This window comes from Lissotriton helveticus, chromosome 5_1, assembly GCF_964261635.1.
Source record: "Lissotriton helveticus chromosome 5_1, aLisHel1.1, whole genome shotgun sequence".
In the NCBI taxonomy this organism is placed as follows: Eukaryota; Metazoa; Chordata; class Amphibia; order Caudata; family Salamandridae; genus Lissotriton; species Lissotriton helveticus.
The window spans coordinates 2,068,775,315-2,068,784,458 of NC_136065.1; the positions used below are offsets into that span (position 1 = coordinate 2,068,775,315).

The 9,144-nt window shown below is 40.5% G+C and overlaps 1 long non-coding RNA gene across 1 annotated transcript in view; it reads left to right on the forward strand.

The window, feature by feature from the left end:
• LOC144756304 (uncharacterized) overlaps window positions 1-7,456 on the forward strand; it is a 93,252-nt gene extending 85,796 nt beyond the window's left edge. Inside the window, exon 3 of the long non-coding RNA XR_013595118.1 lies at window positions 6,335-7,456. This is a non-coding gene — a long non-coding RNA (uncharacterized LOC144756304). The remainder of the gene's footprint in view (window positions 1-6,334) is intronic.
• The last annotated feature ends 1,688 nt before the right edge of the window (window positions 7,457-9,144 follow it).

Here is a 9,144-nt window from a genome sequence, read left to right on the forward strand (position 1 = left end):
TTGGCACAGGAAGGAAAAACAAGTTTAGGCAAGAAAACAAGTACAGGCACAGAGGAATAAAAACAAGTCCGGGCAAGAAAGCAAAATAGGCACATAGGAATAGAAACAAGTCTTGGCAAGAAAGCAAGTACAGTCACAGGGGTATAAAAACAAGTCTGGGCAAGAAAGCAAGTAAAGGCACAGGGGAATAAAAACAAGTCTGGGCAAGAAAGCAGGTTAGGCACAGGGGACAAATACAAGATTAGGCAAAAACAATGCAGGCAGAGCCGTGCAGCAGCGTGGGGAGCGACCTGCCTGTGAGCAGGGTCAGAGGTCAGTTAGCTTAGGGGCATAGACGCTGTATGAGTACTGAAGGACAGTGGTGAGTCCTGTGGATCCAAAACGGCGGCATCGATGGGTTTTGAAGCTTGCAGGTAGGTGTTGAGTGAGTGCTGGAGGCCAGTGGTGGCCTTATGAGTCCTGGAGGGCAGTGGTGAATCATGTAGCTCCAGGAGGGTGTCGGCAAGGGAGCAATGGGTTTTAAAGCTTGAGGGATAGATGGTGAGTTTTAGAGACTGAAGGAACAGACAGACAGCAACAATGATGTCGTAAAGGTAGCTTCTGTCGTAGAACAAGGACCAGAGAAATGGTATCTGAGTCGGGAAAAGGTGTAAAAGAAGAGGCCAAGAAGCATTTGCACAAAGAGGAGGGGAAGAATGGAGAGTGGAAGTGGGTCAGTGTCCCCAGACACCATCACATCATCTATTCACAGCCACACCCTGCAGGCAGACAGCTAATCAGCATCCTTCTGCCTCAGCACCACCACCACCAGATGTGGCATTCTTCCTGCAGCTCTCCCACCCCATTCGCAGCAGCATCAAACTCCTACAGTCATGCTCAAACCTGAGACCTCCTCTCCAGACACAAGGTCACTTGGAAGGGTTCCTACAAATCCACCGACCGGCAGTAAAATCTAGCTCTGGCCGCCCTGCAGGTGGCTTGCTGACCATGATATCAACAAACTTGGTGATTAAGGTTTCCCAGCTATCTGTGACGTGTAAGTGGCTCTTGGGCTGTAGAATTCTAACAACGTTTGCTGATAACAAATATGAAAATATGTTGATCCTAAATGTCTATATGAAATGGAGTTCACAGAAGGAATATGGGGTCGAAATGATACATTTTAAGAATGATATAGATTCACTTTGTGATATGTATGGGAATGATGTGATTTTGTTATTGGGAGATTTGAACCACAAATTAAATCCAAAATTGTCAGATCAGTGGTATACAGAAATTTTAGAGTCATATGAAGTAAAAAGAGCTGAGTTTTTGGAAAGTAAAATACCGACTGATGCGGTTAAGTTGGGTAATTACCTAGCTACAAAAAGTTTCTTCTGCCTAAATGGTAGGGTAGCTCAAGACCTCCTGGCAAAGAAAACTTTTAATTATGGGACTCAAAACTGCCCTATAGACTATGTTTTTATGTTAGCATGGAATTTTGAGCTAGTAAAAGATTTTAGGATTAGCCCTATGGAATTTAGTGACCATAAATTAATAAATTTGGAATTGGTAATAGCCCAATAGTCAGCTTGCGATAAAGGTTTTTTTCAAGAGATGGATTATCCAAAGCGGATACCCACTCGGTTATCCGACGCATTTATTGAAAGGTTAACTAGACTGCAACAAAAGGTTCAGTTAGGTTGCCTGAGTGGCCAAAACCTATCATGGTTTGTTGAGAAAATAAGACAAGTAGTGAAAAGCATAAGTGTAGATTTAAGGTCTGATGTAAGCGCCCCTAAGAACAAAGGAAGGTTACAGGTAAAGCAAGGAACTTGGTTTAACCAGGATTGCTGTATTAAGAAAAGAGAAGTAAGAAGAGAAGAGCGTAGCCTACGCAAAAAGTTTGTCCAAGCTAGGGCTGAAAATCTCGTAAAACTAAAGAGAGAATACACCACTCTAATCCACAATGCTAAAAGGACCCACAAAGAAACTTGTTGGGGTAAATTATTGGTAGCAATCGAATCTAAGAATATATGTCAGTTCTGGAAGCTAATCCAGTCAGCTACAAAATCTTCGGTTGCTCTAATGATTTGTGTAGTGGAAGAGGGGGCCTGGGTAGACTATATACAGCAATTATACGCCCCGAGGAGTGGAATTGAAAATGAGGTATCAAGGGACTGGAGAGGCCTAGTAGAGGATTTAAAACAAGATTGCTCAGCAGCGAATGTCCTTAGGACAATAAGGACATTGAACTTAACAAGAGCTGCAGGCCCAGATAATCTACAAGCCCTGATTTTAAACTCATACCAGACCTGGTGGGCGGAATTCTTCTCTAAAATCTTTGCAAAAATATTAGAACAATAAACTGGAAGGGTGCAAGGGTGCAATAATAAGGCTGTTACACAAGAAAGGGGATGTTCACGCCCCTAAGAATTACAGGCTAATTAACCTATTAGATATAGGAGAAAAGATATTTGCGAAAATAATACTAAGCAAGATAAAAGACTAGATGGAACAATTGTCTATTGTGCCAGTGGAATAGGGTGGGTTTAAAGAAGGCCACTCCACAATGGATCACTGTTTTGCCTTGTGGGCACTGGCCAGGAAATCGATAGAGCAAAACGGTAAACTGTTTTGTTGCTTTGTCGATTTCCAGGCGGCTTTTGATTCAGTGGACCGCAATAGCCTTTGGGAAGTGCTGGAAAATTATGGAATGCCGGATGGCATACTGAATATTATAAAAGAGTTACATAGCGGCAATTGGGCCCAGGTCATTAGAGATACAAAAGGATCATTAACCCATAAAATATTAGTAAAGAATGGCCTTAGACAGGGGTGCGTTTTGGCACCCCTGCTTTTTTCAATTTTCTTAGCAGATCTCCCTGCAGCATTGGAAATTGAAAGAAGCGCGAGTCCGCGCATGAATAGAAATAAAGTGCCATGTCTTTTATATGCAGATGATCTTGTGATCCTTGACCAAACTGAAATGGGCCTACAAAGGAAATTAAATGTGTTTAAAAATTACTGTGACAAGAAGCTTCTAACTGTGAACATGGAAAAAACAAAGGTCCTATGTTTTGGGAAGAGGATAAAAAAAAGTATTGGTTTTTAGGACAGGACAAATTAGATATAGTAAGCGAATATAAATACTTAGGCCTTTGGTTTGGCAGCGCATTAAAGTGGAGTACTCATTTGGAGGCTCAAACTGCAAAAGCTTTTTCATCGGTCTTTGGATTGAAAAAATGTAATAAAGATTATGGTGATATGTCACACAGACCGATTTTAAAGGCATTTGAAGCTATGATCCCCCCGCAAGTCCTTTACGGTGCAGAAGTGCTCTATCTGAGCGGTAAAAGGGGGTGGGATCGTGAAGAAGGAAAAATTCTTAAAATGCTGCTGTCTCTACCAAATGTACCATTGTCCAATCAATAAGAATGGAGGTAGGGCTAAAGACTCAAATGTCCTTATTAAGATTCTGGAAACGCCAGGAGCTTGGTGGCGCACAGAAGGTCTCAATATGGTGCACAGAGGAAATTCAAACAAGCAGCTTACGCTGGGCGCGGGATGTAAGGAAAACCCTCCAGACGGTAGCTGCGCACCTAAAATTGAACTTCTTATCGCCATCCCTAGATGTAGTCTTTACCAAGAAAATGCTTAGGGTCCAAGGGCTCCAATACTCTAGATCACAAGACCATGATTATCTGAGGGTAAAAAAATCGGTCAATTGGGTAAGGAGCGAATGGGAAAAGGAGGTCCGGTACCCTTATCTGGTTCTGCTGCCCAACAAATGGTTAAGACACGAAATCTTAAAGGTTCGTGTGGCCATAAATACTTGGAAGATTGAAGGAAAAATAAAAACAGCATTGATCCATCCAGTTGGTATTTGTAAATGTGGCTTAGGAGCAAGAAATGATATTTTACATATATTGCTTGACTGTACATTGATTTTAGCAGTACGAAAAGTGTTTTTACGTCCAACAATTCTAAAATATAAGGTGAATTCACGTGCTGACGCGGTTGGTCTTCTTACAGAAATGTCATTCTTAGATATTACAATTGCGTTGGGGAAGTTTTCGAAAGCAACAAGAGAATTTGTAATGGAGGCAACAAAGGAATGTGGTAGATTTTAAAATTTTTAGAGACATCCCAATATTGTGATTTTAAGGTTTTATATCTTTGTAAACTGTGTTAGAATGAATTGTGGTTTATTATGTTATCACTATGTGGATCTAAAGTTTTATGCATGGTTTATAGACTATGGTCTAAATAAACATTGTTTTATCATCATCATCACTTGGGGGTCTAAGATATATACACATTGTTTATTTTGACATGCAACAGTATGAGACAAAGAATGGTCAGAGATAAGCGCAGCTGTGTAGACGTGGGTTTGTGCGTACGTGACCTTAAATTTGAAGTGATGTAACAAAGAATCTGGGCCAGTGCTTCACTTAGAGAAGTAAGTTAAGTGGCCACATCAATTCAATTCAATTCAATTCTTTATTATGTTTTTGGAACTCCGAGGAGATCCACATAAAAACCATACACGATACAAAACCCATTCAATGCAAGAAAGACATCTACAATGTTTACAAAAATACAGAGTAATCAGATTCACTTGCTACAAAAGCCATCAATAAATAGCTAAAAAACATTTTAAAAAGTTAAAAATGTTAAAACAGAAGATTTCATTTGGGGGATTATACAATGCAAGTAAGAAAGAGTTAGCGTTTAAAAAACCCAATAGCAGGCATACAGATCTTAACCACTTACGCCGAAATGGGCGCAATACAGGGCATATGAAGAGAACGTGCAAGCGATCCTGGGTGGACAAGTTGCAAAAATTACAAATTGCAGGAGCACCATACCACTTTGCTAATAGATTGTTTAATGGCAACAAATCCTGTCTTAGAAGAAACCAAAATCGCCGAATGCCATGTGGTAGATTCCAGGCGATATAAGGTTGCATAGCTTTCCTAACATACGAGTCAGTAATATGGTTAGCTCCCTTCTTAAGATAAATAGCCTCCTTGTCCATTTTAAAGCTAAGGTCCCAGGATGCCTCTTTTAAAAGTGATTTTAACTGTGCGGCGGAAACAATAAAAAGTGTGCTCTCTTCCAATTGGAGGAGGGCGGCCGCCTTTCTGAAATTCTTAACAATTTGCGAGTACTCCTTTAAGCTGCCCAACAGTTCGACCTTCATAAGATTTCTTAATGAACCCATTTCTCCTCTAGCCAGACTGGCAACCCACCGTACTACAGCTGCTAGGCCCTGCACCCAACTGCTGCGAAGGCCATATTCCAGTCTGCAGGCTGCCGCTGAACAAGCGGTGTTAAGAGAGGATATAGATCTTAAAAACTTCCCTTCTACAGAATGTAAAAAATCCCATTGCCTTAAATCAACCAATTCCATTCCATACAAAAGGGAAGAAGGGATTTTTGCCCTAAAGACTTCCAGTAAGCAATTGAAATTTCTTCTCCCCGTGGCTGAGTATAATGCACTCAAGCCTTTTCCCTGAGACAAAGCTTTGCGGGAATTGTTATCAGTGTGGGGCTTGTCACTCAAATTATTGGAAATGATTTTTCCTAAAAAGATATAAGTCTTTACCACCTCCAATTTGTGGCACCAACTGTCCAAACATCACTCCAGTGTCACTATGGACATTGTTTTAGACCTGGACTTTTGTGAGATTGCCTAGTGCAATTTGGGTGTTGTAATCTTGTTTTGCTTTCACTGAACAAATTAAACTAGGGCACCTGAAATCAATGTTTCTAAGGGAAAAAGTTCAGGACTGAAGCTTGTGGCTTTAATGATCTGGACTAAGTCTGTAACCCTAAAGACAAGGTGACACAGCAGACCTTAACCAGAAAGTAGCCTTTTTTAAGAAACTGTGGAGCACTCATCCTAAACTACTTCACATTGCAACATGAAGAGTTAGCATTAACATTTTACAGTTGTTTCTTAAATTCCTTATTTCTTTTTCAAAACTTTCTCTCTGCATTTACAGCCGTCATTGTTTGAAATGCTCATCGTCTCTTCTTTCTCAGATAGATAGTCTGGCTCAAAAGATGACTTGGATTTTTCAGTAATTAATTTAAATAAAAGTTTTTTCTCTTCAGACCATTGCCTTTCAAAGCAACAATACACATTAAATAATGTGAGATTAAACAAGTGGATGTGAAGTGACTAACTCTGTGTCGACATATGGCATTGTTTCTACCCTAGACAAAGCATTTCGCCATCACAAAGGCATGTTGTCCCCATATTGTTGCATCCCAATAAAGCAGAACCAGTGCCTTGTTTTAAAAACCCAAGAATTGATCGTGTATCTCTTTTTATCTCCTTTTGCAGGATTCGGCGTCAATGTAAAGAGAAAAGGCTGTTTAGGTGTCTTTAACTGCCTGTCCTCTTCAACGGAGTCCTATATTGGGATAGAGGTTTCCGTTTCCCACTCATGCTGCTTCGGAAGTCTCTGCAACGCCGGCTCCTTCGCGAGGCCCTCCCTGCTGGCGAGCCTGCTGACCCTGTTAGCTACACTGCTAATGACATTCCTCTGAGGGATCCACATTGTTGTGTTATATTTTAGATTCCAATTGAATTTCCTGATTCATGCCCTTATATTGGCACAATTTGCATTGCCCTTATATAGGCATAGAAATTCAGTGCTTATTTAGGCATAGCCCATGCTGCCCAAATACAGGCATGGCTACTTCCATCCATTCATCTACGTCACAACGATTTCTTGGAAAACCAGACTCTTAAGCTGTTAGGGACTTCCGATTGCTTGAATATTGATATCTCCAAGAACTCAGTTACTTTACATGAACATCTATTCCTTAGGGGTTTATTCATGACGTTCATATGCCCAACTTTACGTCAAAGCTGGCATTCCTAAACACCTTCAAGGTAAAAATATACCTACATTTCCTATGGCAAAGCACAGTGTGGTTTGGTGCAGTTCGACTACCTAATTGCACGACGCAGCACGCTACAGCAAGGGCTGAAGGAAGCCAACACTCCAGCTGATGCACTGACCAAGAAGCTATCATCCTCTTGCCGAGAATCCAGCTCCAGTGCTTCTGACTCCCCTTGCGGGGTGTTGGGAAATCGAGTCCTGTGAAGGAGATACCAACCTCTCTCATTCTAAGGTATGGAGCTGATTAGAACCTAGAGAAACCTTAGCCAATTCTTGGCAAAACTAAACCTATGCTAAAGACAACACTTACTTCTTCCCTCGTACTAGATCTAGGTTAGGTACATTGGGGTAGGCGTATTTTAGAAGCACCAGTTGAGTATTTTAGCCTGTGTTATTTATTTATGTGTTTTTATATGTCATAGCACCAGACAATGCTATTACAGTATTATTTTATATTACTGTTTACGCTGTACGCATTATACTTTGCATTCTGTCGAATGATTGTAGCAGTTCACCTCTCTTTCATGAGAAAGAAGACTGTTCAATAAACCTCTTATTGAAACGCCCGTCTCTCTATTTCTGTGCAACTCTGTAGAAACGAAGCATGCACGATTGACTGAGTGAAATAGTTATCTATTGTTTCCACGACTCTGAAGATACGTTTTATTCTTGGGGAAACAAAGTTGCCATGTTTATGCTGTTGCAGAAACTAATCCCTTCTTGTTTATTCGAGAAAGTTTCTAGTGACCTCTGAGTTAGCTGGCACACACAATTAAGTTTAGTATACTCGATAGAGACATACTGACCTCAGTCCTATGTCAAATCTATAGTGTATATTGGAAATAGAGGAACTACACTACAACATGCTGATACCATCTGCCCTGCTGGAATCAACAGTGACAAAGAAATCAGAGATTTGCTTAAAGCTTGTTTGGTGGCTTTCTCGTTCAGATTTGACATTTTGGCAACAATGGAGATATAAGACAGAATAGGGCTAAAGGATAGCTGAAATGGAGCTCAATTCATGAGACCAACCTTAGATCCCACTGAAGTTAGAAGATCTGCTCTTTCGTTCCTCAGTTCCCTCCACCGAAGCTTCGTTGGTAACAACACTGATAATCCGAATGCAATAAAGTAGTCTCTTGCGTGCCTCTGTTTCTCTGTGAAATATATTGCAATTGCCATCCTATTTACACTTATAACATTGTTGTGCAGTTTTATTAAGTAGTCTGATTCTCCAATGCTCCAGTGGACGCCCTGTAGTCCAGGACCAAAATGCCTTGTACCGCACCATTACATTATTTTAATGCGACTCACTGTATGCTGCTTTGTCAAAACATTAACATAAATATTAGGAATGTATTTTATCTGAAAGAGCATTGAGAAAATATTCAAATAATACATTGTTAATCCAATAAGTAGTGTTAGTCTCTTTTTTTCTTTAGTAACATCAATTTTTGGGAGCATATCAATATATAATCTTTTGTTTTAACTTTCATGACTCGTATTTCGGCGGGGGACCCTTCATCGCGGAGTTACATTTGGATGTCTATTGTTATGATCTCAGGTGGAAATAATTGGTCGGCGTGTAAACCCTCAGTGCAGTATCTCACCCTCCTTTCTCCCCTAATATTTCAAGACAACAAGTCCCCTCGCCCCCCAATGCATTATTTGAGATGGACCCATGCACTCTGATGATGCGGGCTCACCCACACACATTATTTTGAATTTGATGTTCTCCCATAAAATTATATTCTATACTTTATATTTTGAATTAATTTGTTTTCTGTTTGCCTGTGAAGCATGGTATGTTTTGTTTGGGCACTTAATTAAATCATCAAGTGTCAAATGCTTAGTTTCACAGACACCCATCTCCCCCTGCTTACATCTAACGCCCCATGAAAATGACTCCGTTTTCTGTATAGTCAGTAACCTGTTATTGGTGTTAGCCCTCCTTCTGCCAATAAGTTGGATGATGTAGAAGGAGAATGAAAGTAGCTATGACACCCTTGTGGTGAAGGGATCGTCTAACAATCAAAGTATCTTGGTTGGGAAGAACTCAATCGTACCCTGGAACAGACTTAACCAGTAAAACGTCTGGAACAGGCTTATTGTGAGTGAAAACCTCTGATATCTTCCAATGTCCTTTGATATTAAAGTGGCTGTCCAGTGTAGAGGAAAACTCTTTACCCAGTCCTGTATCTCTAACAATCACCAATAATCAGCTTTCTTGAATGTATTTTAG